A 20,344-nucleotide genomic window follows, 5' to 3' on the forward strand; every position below is an offset into this window, starting at 1 on the left:
GGGTGAACCTTCTGATGGCCGTCAAGCATGTAACCCGTGTGAATTTGGTGTTACTACCACGGATTGCATGCAGGCCTGCCTCTTCATCTCCTCCTCCTATTCCATCCTCTGTCTCCTACTCGGCTGAGTCCTCTTTTTCCACTGCTACCGCCTCTTCCGCTGCACGCCCAAGCTCCCCAGAACCTATTCGACATGCCAGGTGAGACGTTGCCATGCTGCTGCGGCTGTTGTGCCTGGAAGCCAAGAGCCACACCGGTCCTGCACTGCTTTCAGCTCTGCGATCACAGACCGCTGATCAGTGGCTAACCCCACTGAATTTGACAGTTGGTAAAGTGGTGTGCGACAACGGTGCCAATCGGCACACGTCCTGAACTTAGTTGTGCAGCAATTCATTGCCAAATACCCTGGAGTCCAGAACGTCTTGCGGCAGGCCAGGAAAATCTTTGGCCATTTTAGAAGATCTTACATGGCCATGGCTCGCCTTGCTGACGTTCAGTGGCGACACCACCTGCCCATCAGACGTCTGATTTGTGACAGCCAGACGCGCTGGAACTCCACCTTGTAAATGCTTGATAGGCTGCTACAGCAGCAAGGTGCCGTTAACAACTACCTGTACGAACTCTGTAGCAGGAAAGGTTCTGGGGAGCTTGGTTTCTTTTCACTGTGCCAGTGGCTGCTCATGCGCGATGCATGCAGACTTCTGCGGCTATTTGATGAGATCACCAAACTGGTCAGTCGCAGCCAGGGCACTATCAGTAACATCATACCTTACACCTTCTTTCTGGGGCGTGGGTTGCGTCATGTCATTGGTCAACAGGAGTCAGAGGAGTATGGGGGCTGGGGGAGGAGGAGGAGCAAGAAGAGCAGGCTTTGAGGGGGACTTTAAACTTTTCGTGGATCCCTGGTGTTGTCTGTGGCTGGGGGGAAAAGACAGAGGATGACATTCTCCTGGGCGATGAGCATGAGCCAGGGCACTCCACCGCTTTCAATTTAGTGCAAATGGAGGCCTTTAAGCTCCAGTGTTTGAAGAGGGATCCCTGTATAAAAAGCATAAAGTGCAAGGACCAGTACTGGGTGGCAACGTACTTAGACCCCCGGTACAAACACAAAATGGCGGACATGTTACCAGCATCAAAGAGGGCTGTCAGAATGCAGCATTTCCAGGCATTGCTTCGAGAGATGCTGCATTCTTCTGTTGTGTCGCTGGCAGAGAAATTTCCACCGCCAACAAAGCAGGTGTGGGTACCAATCCTACTGCGCCTGCAAGAAGAGGGAGGTATGAAGATGTGTTGGTCACTTTGGATATGAGCTCATTCTTGCAGCCAACCCATCGACAGCAATCCAGTTTCGGGGAACACCTAGACCAACAGGTGTCTGACTACATCAGGTTAACGGCCGATGTGGACGCTCTGAGAAGCGAGGAACCGCTGGACTACTGGGTGTTCAGGCTTGACCTGTGGCCAGAGCTGGCACAATTTGCCAGGGAACTCTTGGCTTGCCCCTCGTCCAGTGTCCTGTCCAAAAGGACGTTCAGCGCAGCAGGGGGGCTTGTGACCGATAAGCGCACTCGCCTAGCTCACGACAGTGTGGACTACCTCACATTTCTAAAAATGAATAAGTCATGGATCTCAAAGGAATTCAACACCTGTGATGACTACGTGTAATGGAATTTCCTCATACTAGCCCACACATATCCGCCGCCACCCAGAACAAAGAATGGTCCTTGTCTTATATACGCCTTTTCTGTCAGGTGAATGTCTAATTTTTGGAGCCTACACTCCACTGGCCTACAGAAAAATGTTATTAATTGACTGCCTAATGTACCTCCAGCCACATAATCACTTGTTCTTTTCTGTCAGGTGAATGCCTAATTTTTGGGGCCTGCACTCCACTGGCTTAGAGTAAAATTGTTATTCAGTGACCGCCTAATGTACCTCCAGCCACATAATCACTTGTTCTTTTCTGTCAGGTGAATGCCTTATTTTTGGGGCCTGTACTCCCACGGCCTAAAATAAAAAATTTCTAGGCTCCAGCAGGGTATAATTTTGAGAGTTTACTTTTAAGACGCATAAAAATGGCCCCTGATTAAAATTCCTATTTTTGGTGGGAATTTTTGCCATTGATCCCCCTCTGGTATGTCACTGTCCTTGTTGTGGGACTATTTGAGCACTTCTGGTAAGTATTTGGTGGCTGCAAATATGACCTGAAAGTTTTTCAGGTTCGCCTGCCATTAAAGTCAATAGGGTCCACCGTGAACGTGCGGTTCACGAATATTTGATAGCAAACGCGTTTGCAAATCGTCCCAGCCGATGTTTGTCCATCACTATTCCACATTATTGGGACTTCTTTGGCTATACAAGAACTCTCTTTCCAGAAATCAAACGACTACAGCAGTTCAGTTCAGAATAATGAATATTGACAGAAAGCGCTTTTCCTTGTGATTGTTAATGAAGCCAGCATGCCTCTATAATATCATAAGCAGAATGAGCATAATTTCAAGTGAATACAAAGGATCTTTGGATCTCTGCAGGGTTTCTTAAATAACAAGGGATACAAAATGGATAATTAAACGTCAACGTTTTTTTTCTTTCAGTTCTATGAATCAGGCTCTTAAAGGCTTTTTCCCATCGTTATTCCTATATTACAGCATTACATATTAATTACATTTCTGGATACAGTATGTACTAGGTCCATGACAAACTATGCAATAATCAGAAACATAATACAGTCCTGATCAAAAGTTTAAGACCAATCATCATAATCATATTTAGCATGGCTGGATCTTAACAAGGTTCCAAGTAGAGCTTCAACATGCAACAAGAAGAAATGGGAGTGAGACAAAACATTTCTTGAGCATTGAATTTAATGAAAACAACGAATAAACTGAAACAGGCTGTTTTTCAGCTGATCAAAAATTTAGGACCACACCTCCCAAAAAAAACTAAACCCCCCCAAAACAGAAATCCAAAATTTCCAAGCATGAACTAAGTAATGAGTAGCTCCGCCGTTATTGTTTATCACTTTCAGAATTCGTTTCGGCATGCTTGATGCAAGCGTTTCCATAAGGTGAGTGAGAAAATTTCTCCAAGTGGTGAAGACGGCCGCACGAAGGCCATCTACTGTCTGGAACCGTTGTCCATTTTTGTAAACTTCCCTTGCCATCCAACCCAAACGGTTCTCAATTGGATTTAGATCAGGGGAACACGTAGGACAGGCCAAAAGAGTGATGTTATTCTCCTGGAAGAAGTCCCTTGTCCTGTGGGCATTGTGTACTGTAGCGTTGTCCTGTTGAAAAACCCAGTCGTTACCACACAGACGAGGGCCCTCAGTCATGAGGAATGCTCTCTGCAACATATGGACATAGCCAGCGGCCGTTTGACGCCCCTGCACTTCCTGAAGCGCCATTGTTCCACTGAAGGAAAAAGCACCCCAGACCATTATGGCACCCCCTCCACTGTGGCGCATAGAAAACATCTCAGGTGGGATCTGCTTGTCATGCCAGTAACATTGGAAAGCATCAGGACCATCAAGGTTACATTTTTTCTCATCAGAGAATAAAACTTTCTTCCACCTTTGAATGTCCCATATTTGGTGCTCTCTTGCAAAGTCCAAATAAGCAGTTCAGTAGCGATCAAGGAGACGAGGTCTTTGAATAGGTTTTTTGTTTTTGAAGCCCTTAGTATCAGGTGCCGTCTGATGGTTATAGGGCTGAAGTAAGCACCAGTAAGGGACTTAATTTGGGTCGAGGATCGTCCAGTGTCTTGACGGACAGCCAATTAGATCCTCCGGCTCAGTGCTGATGAAATTTTTTGGGGTCTTCCACTTGACTTTTTTGTTCCATAACCCTCAGGATCATTTAAGAAATTCCAAATGACTGTCTTACTGCGTTCCACCTCAGCAGCGATGGCGCTGTGTGAGAGACCATGCTTATGCAGTTCAACAACCCGACCACGTTCTGAAAGGGAGAGTTTTTTTGTCTTTGCCATCATAACGTGTGACTACCTGACAGAAAATTACAATGAATCCTTTGCACAGATTTGGCCTTTTAACTTCCTCACGACCGCCGTACGCAGGATTGCGTCTTCGCGGCGGTCGTGCTCTTCTGAGTGGACGCGCCGGTGCGTCCTCTCGTGAGACGCGAGATTTCCGGGTATGCCGGCCCGCGCATGCGCATCGCGGGCCGGCAAAATTCAAAGAAGAAGTTCGTCATCAACCTGCCGGCCACGATCATTGGCTGGCAGGTTGATGATTTTCAAAAAATCCAATCAGCAGCCATTTAACCCCACATATTAGTAAATATGATGGGGTTATATGGCTGCTGTGCTCCTCTGCTCCTTCTTTTGGTCGGTTGGTTCCAGGAGAGGAGCAGAGGAGCACATCATCACTGTGAGTACCCACTACAGTACACTTAGCCCCCAGATCACCTCCCAGCACCCAATTAACCCTTTGATCACCCCTTCTTGCCCCTGTCAATCACTAGTGAAAAGGAAAAAAAGTGATCAGTGCAAACTGTCCCTTTTTTTTTTTTCACTGGTATTGACCGTTAGGTTTTAGGTATAGTTTAGGTCCCTTGGTTAGGTAGTTAGCGATCAGTTAGCGCCCAGCCCACCGCACCGCAGTCCGTCATTCGCTGATTAGCGTATCGCTAATCAGCATTTGTACTTTTATAGTATCTGAAAGTGATCAAAACTGATCACGGTCAGATCTATAATAGTACTAGTGTCACTTTAGTTCGCCCTCCACCCAAAACGCAGTGTTTGCCCGATCAGGCCTGATCGGTCGCCCACACGTGCGTTCGCCCACGCCCACCCCACCGCAGTGACAAAAAAATTTTTTTTTTTGATCACTGCACATTCACTTTACACGCACTGCGGCGATAAAAAAATCAGTTTTGATATTTTTTATCAACCGCAGCGGCCTCCGGTACTTCGCTAGCCTCCCCTTTGTAAGACAGGCTTGCTTTTTTTTCTTGGGTAGTCTCAGGGAATACCCCTAAATTTAGTTGCCCACATGTCTAACAGGGGGTATTCCTCTGAAGAGGCCTACAGGCTTCTGACCCAGTCGGATGAGGAGTGGGAACCCTCATCTGATGAATCCAGCGGGTCAGAATACGAACCTGTAGAAAGCAGTGGCTCTCTGACCCAAAGTTCGGACGATAGCAGCAGGCGTACCCGGCCCCGTGTCGCTAGACCGCAGGTTGCGCAGGATCCGCTTCAAGAGCAGCAGAGTGGGGCTGGTGCTGTCGGATTACGTGGTGAGGCATACACCAGCAGCCCAGCCCTTCCTGGACCTAGTACCAGCACTGCCGTACAACCTGGTGAAGTAGCGAGCACCAGAAGAGCAGTTGAAGCTGGTACGGTGGCACGTGCAGTAGTGACCCCGTCGCAGCCACCGCAAAGACGTGCCCGTAGAGCCCCTAGAATCCCAGAGGTGCTGGCAAACCCTGATTGGCAGTCCCCAACTTCAGCCGCACCCGTAGTTTTCCCTTTCACTGCCCAGTCTGGAGTTCGGGTTGAGACAGCTCAGATCGGTTCGGCCCTGGGATTTTTTGAGCTGTTCTTGACTGCGGAGCTTTTAGACTTAGTTGTGGCCGAAACAAACAGATATGCCACACAATTTATAACCGCTAACCCGGGAAGCTCTTATGCCCAGCCTTTCCGGTGGAAACCAGTCCAAGTTTCCGAAATTAAAACTTTTCTGGGCCTCCTCCTCAACATGGGCCTGACAAAAAAGCATGAATTGCGGTCATATTGGTCCACGAACCCAATTCATCACATGCCCATGTTCTCTACTGCTATGTCCAGGACACGATTTGAGACCATCCTGCGTTTCCTGCACTTTAGTGATAACAGCACCTCCCGTCCCAGGGGCCACCCTGCTTTTGACCAGCTCCACAAAATTCGGCCCCTCATAAACCATTTCAACCTGAAATTTGCAGATATTTATACCCCAGAGCAAAACATCTGCGTAGACGAGTCCCTTATACATTTTACCGGGCGCCTTGGCTTCAAACAATACATCCCAAGCAAGCGCACCCGGTATGGGGTCAAATTGTATAAGCTCTGTGAAAGGGCCACAGGCTATACCCACAAATTTCGGGTCTATGAGGGAAAAGATCAGACCCTGGAGCCGGTCGGTTGCCCTGACTACCTGGGGAGCAGTGGGAAGACAGTTTGGGACTTGGTGTCACCCTTATTCAGCAAGGGGTACCATCTTTATGTGGACAATTTCTACACAAGTGTGGCCCTCTTTAGGCATTTGTTTCTAGAACGGATTGGCGCCTGTGGTACCGCGCGAACTAGTCGCGCGGGCTTCCCCCAACGGCTCGTTAGCGCCCATCTTGCAAGGGGGCAGAGGGCCGCACTGTGTAACGAAGAACTGCTCGTGGTGAAATGGAGAGACAAGCGTGACGTTTACATGCTCTCCTCCATTCACGCAGACACGACAATACAAATTGAGCGAGCAACCCGTGTCATTGAAAAGCCCCTCTCAGTCCACGACTATAACCTCCACATGGGAGGGGTCGACTTCAATGACCAGATGTTGGCTCCGTATTTAGTTTCCCGACGCACCAGACGCTGGTATAAGAAGGTGTCTGTATATTTAATTCAATTGGCTCTGTACAATAGTTTTGTTCTCTACAGTAAGGCTGGGAGAACTGGATCCTTCCTCAAATTTCAGGAAGAGATCATCGCGAACCTCCTGTATCCAGGAGGTTCCGTGGCCCCATCCACCAGTGTAGTTAGCCGTCTACACGAGCGACACTTCCCCAGTGTCGTTGCTGGTACCTCAAACCGACCGCCACCCCGAAAAAAATTTCGTGTCTGTAGCAGGAGTGGAATAAGGCGTGACACCCGCTATTTCTGTCCTGACTGTCCGGACCACCCTGCCCTATGCTTTGGAGAGTGTTTCCGGAAGTACCACTCACAGGTACACTATTAGCATAGGGATCATCTCACCAGGATAGGCACACAGGGCTATTAGGGCCCATTCACTCACAGCTGCTGCAAACGTCTCCTTTCACATGGGACAAAGTGCATAACGCACTTCGCCACATCTTTGGGCGATTTGCGCTTTGCACATTGTCCCATGGGGAAGGAGAGGTTTGTTCTATAAAGGTAAAAAAAAAAAAAAAAAAAAAAAAAAAAAAAACAAGTAAGCAAACAGGTTAATGTTTAGTTCCAAAAGTTAAAGTTACATGTTCTGTTCCAAAGTTAATAAAATTATTGCGTTGTGGCCTGGTTTTTTCTTTTTTTTTTTTTTTACCTTCCAGGTGGACCAACCGATCGACCAGCTGCAGCACCGATGTGCATTCTGACAGAAGCATTGCGCTGCTGTCAGATTACACGCAAGTCGGTGTATGCGGCGCTGCAAGACGGGATTTTCTCCTCTGCAGTGACAGATACGTTTGCCGAGGCATACGAGCTGAGGAGGAGGCGGCGTTCCTATGCTTTGGCAAGCACTTTGTATATATATATATATATATATATATATAAAAAAAAAAATCCCGGCAATGATTTATTCATCCACATCGATTGATGCGAATGGAGAAATCTGGTTTGCCAGGGCATACGAGCTAAGTGGGTATGGATGTAGGGCGGAGCTCCTATGTCCTGGCAGACGCCTTTCCCCTCCATTTTTTTTTTTTGGCAGAGATTTTTTCATCCACATTGATCGATGCGAATGAAGAAATCTGTGCCGTTCATTTTTTTCTTTCAGCCCAGAGGCTGAACGGAAAAAAAAATCTCATTACCTGTATGCTCAATATAAGGAGAATAGCAGAAACTCCTAATGTAATGATTGCGGAGACCCTCAAATGCCAGGGCAGTACAAACACCCCACAACTGACCCCATTTTGGAAAGAAGACACCCCAAGGTATTTGCTGAGGGGCATATTGAGTCCATGAAAGATTGAAATTTTTGTCCTAAGTTAGCGGAAAGTGAGACTTTGTGAGAAAAAACAAAAAAAAATCAATTTCCACTAACTTATGCGAAAAAAAAAAAAATTCTATGAACTTGCCAGGCCCCTCATTGGATACCTTGGGGTGTCTTCTTTCCAAAGTGGGGTCACATGTGGGGTATTTATACTGCCCTGGATTTTTAGGGGCCCTAAAGCGTGAGAAGAAGTCTGGGATCCAAATGTCTAAAAATGCCCTCCTAAAAGGAATTTGGGCACCTTTGCGCATCTAGGCTGCAAAAAAGTGTGACACATCTGGTATCGCCGTACTCAGAAGAAGTTGGGGAATGTGTTTTGGGGTGTCATTTTACATATACCCATGCTGGGTGAGATAAATATCTTGGTCAAATGCCAACTTTGTATAAAAAAATGGGAAAAGTTGTCTTTTGCCAACATATTTCTCTCACCCAGCATGGGTATATGTAAAATGGCACCCCAAAACACATTCCCCAACTTCTCCTGAGTACGGCGATACCAGATGTGTGACACTTTTTTATGCCAAGGTGGGCAAAGGGGCACATATTCCAAAGTGCACCTTTCGGATTTTGCAGGCCATTTTTTACACATTTTGATTGCAAAGTACTTCTCACACATATGGGCCCCTAAATTGCCAGGGCAGTATAACTACCCCACAAGTGACCCCATTTTGGAAAGAAGACACCCCAAGGTATTCTGTGAGGGGCATGGTGAGTTCCTAGAATTTTTTATTTTTTGTCGCAAGTTAGTGGAATATGAGACTTTGTAAGAAAAAAAAAAAAAAAAAAAAACATCATCATTTTCCGCTAACTTGTGACAAAAAAAAAATAATTCTAAGAACTCGCAGTGCCCCTCACGGAATACCTTAGGGTGTCTTCTTTCCAAAATGGGGTCACTTGTGGCGTAGTTATACTGCCCTGGCAATTTAGGGGCCCATATGTGTGAGAAGAACTTTGCAATCAAAATGTGTAAAAAATGGCCTGCAAAATCCGAAAGGTGCACTTTGGAATATGTGCCCCTTTGCCCACCTTGGCAGCAAAAAAGTGTGACACATCTGGTATCGCCGTACTCAGGAGAAGTTGGGGAATGTGTTTTGGGGTGTCATTTTACATATACCCATGCTGGGTGAGAAAAATATCTTGGTCAAATGCCAACTTTGTATAAAAAAATGGGAAAAGTTGTCGTTTGCCAAGATATTTCTCTCACCCAGCATGGGTATATGTAAAATGACACCCCAAAACACATTCCCCAACTTCTCCTGAGTACGGCGATACCAGATGTGTGACACTTTTTTGATGCCAAGGTGGGCAAAGGGGCGCATATTCCAAAGTGCACCTTTCGGATTTCACCGGTCATTTTTTACAGATTTTGATTGCAAAGTACTTCTCACACATATGGGCCCCTAAATTGCCAGGGCAGTATAACTACGCCACAAGTGACCCCATTTTGGAAAGAAGACACCCCAAGGTATTCCGTGAGGGGCATGGCGAGTTCCTAGAATTTTTTATTTTTTGTCGCAAGTTAGTGGAATATGAGACTTTGTAAGGAAAAAAGAGAAAAAAAAAAATCATCATTTTCCGCTAACTTGTGACAAAAAATTAAAAATTCTAGGAACTCGCAGTGCCCCTCACGGAATACCTTGGGATGTCTTCTTTCCAAAATGGGGTCACTTGTGGCGTAGTTATACTGCCCTGGCAATTTAGGGGCCCATATGTGTGAGAAGTACTTTGTAATCAAAATCTGTAAAAAATGACCGGTGAAATCCGAAAGGTGCACTTTGGAATATGCGCCCCTTTGCCCACCTAGGCTGCAATAAAGTGTCACACATGTGGTATCGCCGTACTCAGGAGAAGTTGGGGAATGTGTTTTGGGGTGTCATTTTACATATACCCATGCTGGGTGAGAAAAATATCTTGGTCAAATGCCAACTTTGTATAAAAAAATGGGAAAAGTTGTCTTTTGCCAAGATATTTATCTCACCCAGCATGGGTATATGTAAAATGACACCCCAAAACACATTCCCCAACTTCTCCTGAGTACGGCGATACCACATGTGTGACACTTTTTTGCTGCCAAGGTGGGCAAAGGGGCGCATATTCCAAAGTGCACCTTTCGGATTTCACCAGTCATTTCTTACACATTTTGATTGCAAAGTTCTTCTCACACATTTGGGCCCCTAAATTGCCAGGGCAGTATAACTACCCCACAAGTGACCCCATTTTGGAAAGAAGACACCCCAAGGTATTCTGTGAGGGGCATGGTGAGTTCCTAGAATTTTTTATTTTTTGTCGCAAGTTAGTGCAATATGAGACTTTGTAAGAAAAAATAAAATAAAAAAATCATCATCATTTTCCGCTAACTTGTGACAAAAAATAAAAAGTTCTATGAACTCACTATGCCCATCAGCGAATACCTTAGGGTGTCTACTTTCCGAAATGGGGTCATTTGTGGGGGTTTTCTACTGTCTGGGCATTGTAGAACCTCAGGAAACATGACAGGTGCTCAGAAAATCAGAGCCGTTTCAAAAAGCGGAAATTCACATTTTTGTACCATAGTTTGTAAATGCTATAACTTTTACCCAAACCATTTTTTTTTTTTTTTGCCCAAACATTTTTTTTTTTTTAAAGACATGTAGAACTATAAATTTAGCGAAAAATTTATATATGGATGTCGTTTTTTTTGCAAAATTTCACAGCTGAAAGTGAAAAATGTCATTTTTTTGCAAAAAAATCGTTACATTTTGATTAATAACAAAAAAAGTAAAAATGTCAGCAGCAATAAAATACCACCAAATGAAAGCTCTATTAGTGAGAAGAAAAGGAGGTAAAATTCATTTGGGTGGTAAGTTGCATGACCGAGCGATAAACGGTGAAAGGAGTGTAGTGCCGAAGTGTAAAAAGTGGCCTGGTCATGAAGGGGGTTTCACCTAGCGGGGCTGAAGTGGTTAAAGGCATGTGGTCCTATCATTTGGATCAGCTGAAAAACAGCCTGTTTTAGTTTAATCGTTATTTTCAATTAATTGAATGCTCACTTTTTTTTTTTATCTCACCCCCATTTCTTCTTGTTGCATGTTGAAGCTCTACTTGGAACCTTGTTAAGATCCAACAATGTAAAATAAGATTTTTTGCCATTTTTCAAGTGGTCTTAAACTTTTGATCAGGACTATACAATTCTTACTAACCAACTATATAGTAAGTAAAGTCAGAGCAATACAACTGTTGTATAGTCTAGGAAGACCTTGCAGAAGAAATATAATGTTGCAGGAAAAAGTAAGTGAACGTATTGGAATTACATGGAATTCTGGTCTGATTGTTATCTAAGTGCCAAATAAAGACAAACACAATCTAACTAAACTAAAAACATATAAACAGTTGTACCATTCATGTCTTTAATTGAACACATCCACAATGCAGGGAGAAAACGTGAACCCTTGAATGTAATAAACTGTAGATCGTCTTTAGCAGTAATCACCTGCACGTTTGACCATTCCTTCCTGCAAATGTGTTTCCATTGATCAATAATTCTGGAATGCCTTGTATGCACAGTCCTCTTCACATCATGCCATTCTTGTGCCCATTCACAAAAAAGGTAGTAGGGAGGAATCGGGCAACTATAGGCCAGTAAGCCTGACATCAATAGTGGGGAAATTAATGGAAACCATACTTAAGGAGAGGATTGTGGAACATCTAAAATCCCATGGATTGAAAGAGGAAAAACAGCATGGGTTTACTTCAGGGAGATCATGTCAAACTAATCTTATTGATTTTTTTTGATTGGATGACTAAAATAATAGATGGTGGGGTGCAGTAGACATTGCTTATCTAGACTTTAGTAAGGCTTTTGATACTGTCCCACATAGAAGGCTTATAAATAAATTGCAGTCTTTGGGCTTGGACTCCCATATTGTTGAATGGATTAGGCAGTGGCTGAGGGACAGACAACAGAGGGTTGTAGTCAATGGAGTATATTCAGACCATGGTCTTGTTACCAGTGGGGTACCTCAGGGATCTGTTCTGGGACCCATATTGTTTAATATCTTTATCAGTGAAATTGCAGAAGGCCTGGTAAGGTGAGTCTTTTTGCTGATGACACAAAGATTTGCAACAGGGTTGATGTTCCTGTAGGCATACACCAAATGGAAAAGGATTTAGGAAAACTAGAGGAATGGTAAAAAATCTGGCAACTAAAATTTAATGTTGATAAGTGCAAGATAATGCACCTGGGGCGTAAAAACGCAAGAGCAGAATATAAAATCAGTGATACAGTCCTAACCTCAGTATCTAAGGAAAGGGATTTAGGGGTCATTATTTCAGAAGACTTAAAGGTAGGCAGACAATGTCATAGAGCAGCAGGAAATGCTAGCAGAATGCTTGGGTGTATGGGGAGAGGCATTACCAGTAGAAATAGGGAGGTGCTCATGCTGCTCTACGAAGAACTAGTGAGACCTCATTTGGAGTATTGTGTGCAGTACTGGAGACCATATGTCCAGAAGGATATTGATACTCTAGAGAGAGTTCAGAGAAGAGCTACTAAACTAGTACATGTATTGCATGATAAAACTTACCAGGAAAGATTAAGGGGCCTTAACATGTATAGCTTGGAAGAAAGACGAAGCAGACGGGATATGATAGAAACTTTTAAATACATAAAGGGAATCAACAAGGTAAAAGATGAGAGAATATTTAAAAGAAGAAAAACTTCTACAAGAGGACATAGTTTTAAATTAGAGGGGCAAAGGTTTAAAAGTAAAATCAGGAAGTATTACTTTACTGAGAGAGTAGTGGATGCATGGAATAGCCTTCCTGCAGAAGTGGTAGCTGCAAATACAGCAAAGGAGTTTAAGCATGCATGGGATAGACATAAGGCCATCCTTCATATAAGATAGGGCAAAGGGCTATTCATAGTATTCAGTATATTGGGCAGACTAGATGGGCCAAATGGTACTTATCTGCTGACACATTCTATGTTTCTATGTTTCTATGCCACAGCATCTATATAGGGTTAAAGTGACCCTGCAGTTCAAGAAAAAAAAGTACATTAATTCAGAACAAACCGAGCAGGTGACTTCCTTTTCATTCTTTCAGCTGCAGATCTGCGGATTCCCGGGCTCATATTCTGTCCTCCAAGATGGCCACAACCCTTCTCAGGCTACTTGATGCATGTGTGCATCAGTAATCCAAGATATTTCCTGTTTTTGGATTGGCCAGCACTGAGCACAAGAGCAGTGCTAGCCAATCCAGTAAAAGCAGGAAGTGTCTTGGACTACCAAATGCACAGTATGTATTGGATAGCCTCAGAAACATTGTGGCAATCTTGGATGACAGAAGAGGAGCCTGGGAATTGGCAGTTCTAAAGCTAAAAAGATTAAAGGGAGGTCATCAGGTAAGTGTTTTGTTCATTCTCTAGTTAATATGATTTTTCCCCCTCAACTAAAGGGTCACTTTAAGGTCAAGACTATGAATTACCCATTCCAAAACACAAATCTTCTTTGTCAACCATTCATGTGTGCTTTGGGTCACTATCTTAATGCATCATCCAAAGTACCCAACATTTGTTCAGATTTAAACTGCAGATTGCTGCCCTTGTTGTCTCCTGTAAAATGTTTGTATACACCTTAGAGCAGGGGTGCACAACCTTTTCTGGTTGGGGGCCACATTGTCAACCTGAAACAATTCCAAGGGCCGAACATAATCTTTAAAGGGGTATTACCAAGTGAAATACTATATTTATGGCATATTGAACATACAGTATATATTCTAAATGTCTAGTTTAACTTCTAGGACTCCCATCTAATGGGACAATACATGAAAGATTCATGTGAGCAGCCACAAGAAATAGACATACATGTCTGCTACCAGATGGCTGGGGGCCGCATAGAATGGTATTGAGGGCCGCATGTGGCCCCCGGGCCGCAGGTTGTGCACCCCTGCCTTAGAGTCATTATTCCCGCAATGAGTACAAGGCATCCAGTTCCAAGACAGCAATGCATCCCAAAACCATGATGCTCCATCCTTAATGATTCAGCATTGGGATGAGGTTTTGGTGCTAGTGTGGAGTGTTCTCTGACAAACATAGCGTTGTGCATTTATGTTAAAACAGTCAATTTTAGAGTGATCCTAACAAGATGCCCACTGCTAGGGAGAGCAACTGATTTTTCTCCATTTGTAGATAATTTGTCTAATTGTGGATATATGCATTGCCAGGTTGTTATCAATGCTTTTGTATCCATTTCCAACTTTGTCTATAATGCATCTTCTGTAAAAGTTGTTTGCTTCTAGGTATAGTTCCCACTAATCAATCTTTCTTGAGCAAAGCAAATTTGCCAATAACCAGGTTTTGTGTGTTTTTATTTAATGGGCAAAGCATTAGTAAAATCCATATAACTCCAGAGTTGACTTACTTTTCCTTCCAGTGGTACAACTGGGTGTGTGTGTGTGTGTGTGTGTGTGCGTGTGTGTTACTACCTTCTATTCTGTTTGTCTATAATTCTAACTTAGAGAATACGTAGCCCACATTTTATTGGGAATCTATGCAGAATTCTAAATGTATCCAAAGGGTTAAATAACATTTTCTTGCAATTGTACAAAAAGCATTTTCCACTTGACAGTAACAGCACTTGTAGTTGACCAAGACAACTTTAACAGGCCAGAAATGTCACATATTGGAATTCTGAAAGTCTACAACACACTGCAAACTCACTGAAGTCTTGAGTACAAAGTATTGTACTGCCAGTGGCTTAACTGTGGGTTGTTCCGAACCTATTCACACCACAGCACTTGTGTCACAGTAAGACATTTAACATGTTTTTAGCGGATTGGATATGAAGACCCATTAATTTCAATAGGGCCACAAAAAAATACAGACAACACATGTGCTGTCCTCATCCGTATGTCTTTTCTGCGATCCCACAAAAAGACAGTTCTATTCTTGTCCATTTTGCAGACAAGATAAGGTATTGTTACAATGGATCCACAGGATCCACCAAAAAACGGACATCATACCTATTTTTTGCCAATCTGCATTTTGGGGACTGCAAAATACATACGGTCGTGTAAATGCACGCTAAGATCTGTCTTGCTATGATACTTCACCTTTAAAGGGGCTTTCAGGGATTTTAATATTGATGACCTATCCTCAGGAGTGGTCAGCAATATCAGATCGGCAGGGTTCCGACACCTGGCACCTACACCAATAAGCTTGTTGAATGGATGGCCATGCTCCATGCGCGCAGCCTTACCTTGTGTGACTAGCAGAATGTGACAGCGCGTTCCTATTCAAGTGTATAGGAAGGAGCCGTCCCATAGAAGTGAATAGGATGGCTTGTAATTACACCTCCTCAATGCTGTCGAAGGTGAGCAGGTAAACAAACAAGGGAAGGCTGCGCTTGCACAGCCTTCCCTTCAAACAGCTGATCCGCGGGGTCGACAGGTGGTGGACCTGAGGATAGGTCATCAATATTGAAATCCCAGAAAACCCCTTTAACCTCTTCCCAACCGTCCATAGGATATAAATGTCCTATGGGCGGTTGTTTATCTCTAAATGGAGGTTCTAAGACATCCATTCAGAGATGGCAGCTGCAAGTTAATTGTGCAGCTGCCGAGCAGGGTGCCCGCTGTCAGTGACAGCAAGGTAACCCACAGGGAAGGCAGGGATAGTGCCCAGGTGTCCCTGCCTTTTAGAACGCTGTATACACAGTACTCAGCAAGCTCTGTGCATACAGATCAGGAAGTGCTATGGTCATGTGACCGCCGGGGCCGGGAGAGTGCAGGAGCTGTCAGGTCTTCCACAGACCTCGATCAGCCCAGCACTGAGGCTGTACAGCACTGTATAGTGCTGTACAGCCTCTCTGGGGCGTGTATTTCCACTGTAACTGGGGCTACTATGTCAGCCCAAGTTACAGGAGAAATCAATAGTAAAAAAAAAATATGTTTTATTAAATGTCCCCCAGAGGTCTTATATGACCTTATCAGGGACTCAAAGTGTAAAATAAAAAAATAAAATGTTTTCACATATATATAAAAATAAAAAATAAATCCCCAATTAAGTAATAGAAAAAAATTAATACAATTTACATATTTGGTATTGCCACGTCCATGACGGCCGGCTCTATAAATAAATCACATGATCCACCCCATCTGATAAACACCATAAAAAAAGTAGTGTAAAAAAAGGCCATTTTTGTCACCTTACATCATAAAAAGTGCAACACCAAGTGATCAAAAAGGTGTATGTCCCACAAAAGGGTATCAATAAACCCGTCCCCTCATCCAGCAAAAAATGAGCCCTTACATAAGAAAATCGCTAAAAAAATAAATAAAAAATATAGCTCTCAGAACATGGAGACATTAAAACATAATTTTTTGTTTCAAAAATGCTATTATTGTGTTAAAGTGAAATACCGTATTTTTCCCCCTATAAGATGCACTTTTAAGCAGTGCATCTTAAGGGGGGCGAATGCTGCGACAGTCGGGTGTATCGGCTGAGAGGGAGGAGGGGCTGGGGGCCGGCATCTGGTTCTGTAATAGAAGCGGGGCCCGGTGCAGTCACTGTATTCTACTACACCGGGCCCCGCTCACTGTAGTATAGTCATATCTAACCTGTAGGTATTGTTAAACTATTCAAATCATCTGAAATCCAGCGCTTGTACTACTTACTACTAACTTCTTGGCAGTCAGGAGGCCGGGGCGAGCGGCAGCGTAACTTATCACTTCACGCGCCTGCTCCGCCCACTTTATGAATGAAGCAGGCGGCGCAGGTACGTGATGTAGTAAGTCAACCGGGCCAGCGCCCGCCCGGCATCCTGCCTGCTACGAAGTTAGTAGTAAGTAGTACAAGCGCTGGATTTCAGATGATTTGAATAGTTTAACAATACCTATAAGTTAGATATGATTATACTACAGTGAGCGAGGCCCAGTGTAGTAGAATACAGTGACTGCACCGGCCCCGCTGCCATTACAAAACCAGATGCCGGCCCCCATTCACTACACAGGGACACTGTTATGGGGATCTGTGGATGACACTTTCGATAAGATGCTATATATGTGTCATCCACAGATGCCCCCATAACAGTTTAATCCACAGATGCCCCCACAATGATCCCCCATAACAGTGCCATCCACATATTCCTCCATAACAGTGCCATCCATATATGCCCCATAACAGTGCCATCCACAGATGCCCCCATAACAGTGCCACCCACAGACCACCATTAGTTCAAAACCCACCAAAAGCACACCTTTTGGTTCAAAATATATTTTTTCTTATTTTCCTCCTCAAAAACCTAGGTGCGTCTTATGGGCCGGTGTGTCTTATAGTGTGAAAAATACGGTAAATAAAAAAGTATACTTAATATGTATACTTTTTTTATTTACCGTATTTTTCGCACTATAAGACACACTGGCCCATAAGACACACCTAGTTTTTTGAGGAGGAAAATAAGGAAAAATATATTTTGAACCAAAAGGTATGCTTTTGGTGGGTTTTGAACTAATGGTGGTCTGTGGATGACACTATTATGGGGGATCTGTGGGTGGCACTGTTATGGGGGCATCTGTGGATCTGTAACAACCAGCTCTATAAAAATATCACATGACCTAACCCCTCAGGTGAACACCGTAAAAAAATAAAACTAAAAACAGTGCCAAAAAAGCCATTTTTTGTCACCTAACATGACATAAAGGGCAACACCAACAGATCAAAAAGGCATATGCCCCCCCCCCCCCCCAAATAGTACCTGTCACCTCATCCCACAAAAAATGGGACCTTAACTAAGACAATCAGTCAAAAAATAAAAAAAAGCTATGGCTCTCAGAGACACTAAAACATCATTTTTTGGTTTAAAAAATGCTATTATTGTGTAAAACTTAAATAAATAATAAAAAGTATACATATTAGGTATTGCCACGTCTGTAACAATCTGCTCTATAAAAATGCCACAAAATGGTACCAATAAAAACATCAACTCTTTCTGCAAAAAAAATTGTCCCTGCACAAGATGATTGGCAGAAAAATAAAAAAAATTGGCATTCAGAAAATGGAGACACAAAAACATAATTGAAAAATGCTTTGTTATGTAAAACTGAAACAAACAAAAAAGAAAGTAGACATATTTGATATCATTGCGTCCGTAACAACCTGCTCTATAAAAATAGCACATGATCTACCCTGTCAGATGAATGTTGTAAAAAATAAAAACAGTGCCAAAACAGCCATTTTTTGGTTACCTTGCCTCACACAAAACGTAATATAGAGCAATTAAAATTCATATGTACCCCAAAATAGTACCAATAAAACTGGCACCTTATCCCCTAGTTTCCAAAATGGAGTAAATTTTTGTGAGTTTCTACTGTAAGGGTGCATCAGGGAGGCTTCAAATGGAACATGGCATCTAAAAACCAGTTCAGTAAAATCTGCCTTCCAAAAACCATATGGCGCTCCTTTTCTTCTGCGCCCTGCCGTGTTCCCTTACATCCTTTTACGACCACATGTGCGGTGTTTTTGTAAACTGCAGAATCAGGGTAATAAATATTAAGTTTTGTTTAGCTGTTAACCCTCAATGTGTTAAAACAAAATGGATTAAAATGGAAAATCTGCCCCAAAAAAGTGAAATTTTGAAATTTTGAAATTTAATCTCCATTTTCCTTTAATTCTTGTGAAACACCTAAAGGGTTAACAAAGTTTGTAAAATCCGTTTTGAGTACATTGAGAGGTGTAGTTTCTACAATGGGGTCATTTATGGGGGGTTTCCACTGTGTAAGCCCCACAAATTGACTTCAGCCCTGAACTGGTCCTTAAAAAGTTGGTTTTGGAAATTTGGTTTTGGGTTTTGCTTCTAAAATTCTAAGCCTAACATCTTAAAAAGATAAAATGACATTTACAAAATTATGCCAACATAAAGTAGACATATGGGGAATGTTTTAAAAACAGAGAGATTCAAATTTAGAATGCAGTCAATTTTTTCAAATTTTTGTTAACTTTTGGATTTTTTTAATAAACAAAGGTAATACATATTGACTCAAACTTACCATTAACACGAAGAACAATGTGTCACGAGAAAACAATCATTGAATGGCTTGGATAAGTAAAAGCGTTCCAAAGTTATTACCACATAAAGTGACACATGTCAGATTTGCAAAATTAGGCCTGGTTAGGAAGGTGGTAAATGGCCTGGTCTGGAAGTGGTTAAAGGGTTTGTCCCAAACAGACAAATCCTTTTGAAATAGAAGTTACTGCACAGTGGGTCTGGTTTCTCTTACTCCTGACAATCAACTGCTATTGCCAAGAGAAGCCATGTGTGCCCATAGATTTCTCTTGCAGCATCCCCTATTGCAGTGATGGCGAACCTTTTACAGACCGAGTGCCCAAACTGCAACATAAACCCATTTATTTATCGCAAATTGCCAACACACCAATTTACCTTGAATACTACAGTCCAATATAGAATATCTTCCATGTACTTTATCATTTATCTACAATAGCCTTCCTACATTCAATGCGCTGCCTGTGCTGTTCATAGTGCGCCCTGCGCTGCTGAATGGCAGGAAAAGTCTGAGGCATATTGGTACACCATAGACTTTTTCCATGGTGCAGGTGCCCAAAGAGAGGGCTCTGAGTGCCGCCTCTGGCACCCGTGCCATAGGTTCGCCATCACTGCCCTATTGTATACAGTATGAAGTGAATCAAGCAAATGGCCAAGTATGTAATACATGAACAGACACAGTCCAGTACATTGGACCCCTGTTCTGGCTCATATAGTATGTCCCAAGCAGGGGACCTCCTCTATGATGTCCATCTGCTCTAATAAGACATATGAACAAGTTGTCACAAGACAACCCCTTATTTGCAAATTATGAATGGGGCCCAGGAGCTGTTCCATATACTTTTAATGCTGTACTATAACATTGTCGTTGTATTGTCTAGAGGAAGAGTTAAACTTTACTAAGTATTTAGAAGTGAAATGTGAGCCTATTATTTGCAGCATATTTTATTCGCTTTTAAAATATTTATTGCTATACTTGCCAGGAATGTGTTTTATGTGAAATAAAAGCATTTTTTGTAACTGAATAATTACCACAAACTTCAAGGGCAAGAAAATGGCCATGTTACAGGGATTGATATTTCATGAAAGATACTTTTATTTCAAAACCTATTTTAGACTTTATTTCTTTATAAAACTGAGTTAATATATTTAATAAAGATATGACTGTGTGACTCAAAATATGTAACTGAAATGAACTGTAAAATAAATTAGATGTATTTCCTAAAACTGCTTTACAGCCTAAATGTTAAGCTGTACACTTTTGTATATTAGTTTTTATGCTTTTGAACTGGCAGTGGGTCTTATAGCCTGAATGTTAATGACTACTTCTATTATGGAAGTGGTCAATTAGCATGCTGGAGGCACAGGGAACG

The 20,344-nt window shown here is 42.8% G+C and overlaps 1 protein-coding gene across 1 annotated transcript in view; it reads left to right on the forward strand.

Annotated features, from left to right (window-relative positions):
* DOC2B (double C2 domain beta) overlaps window positions 1-20,344 on the forward strand; it is an 895,105-nt gene that overhangs the window by 758,038 nt on the left and 116,723 nt on the right. The gene's annotated exons all lie outside the window — the stretch shown is intronic.

The sequence above is a fragment of the Bufo gargarizans genome, chromosome 3 (genome assembly GCF_014858855.1).
Source record: "Bufo gargarizans isolate SCDJY-AF-19 chromosome 3, ASM1485885v1, whole genome shotgun sequence".
Classification (NCBI taxonomy): Eukaryota; Metazoa; Chordata; class Amphibia; order Anura; family Bufonidae; genus Bufo; species Bufo gargarizans.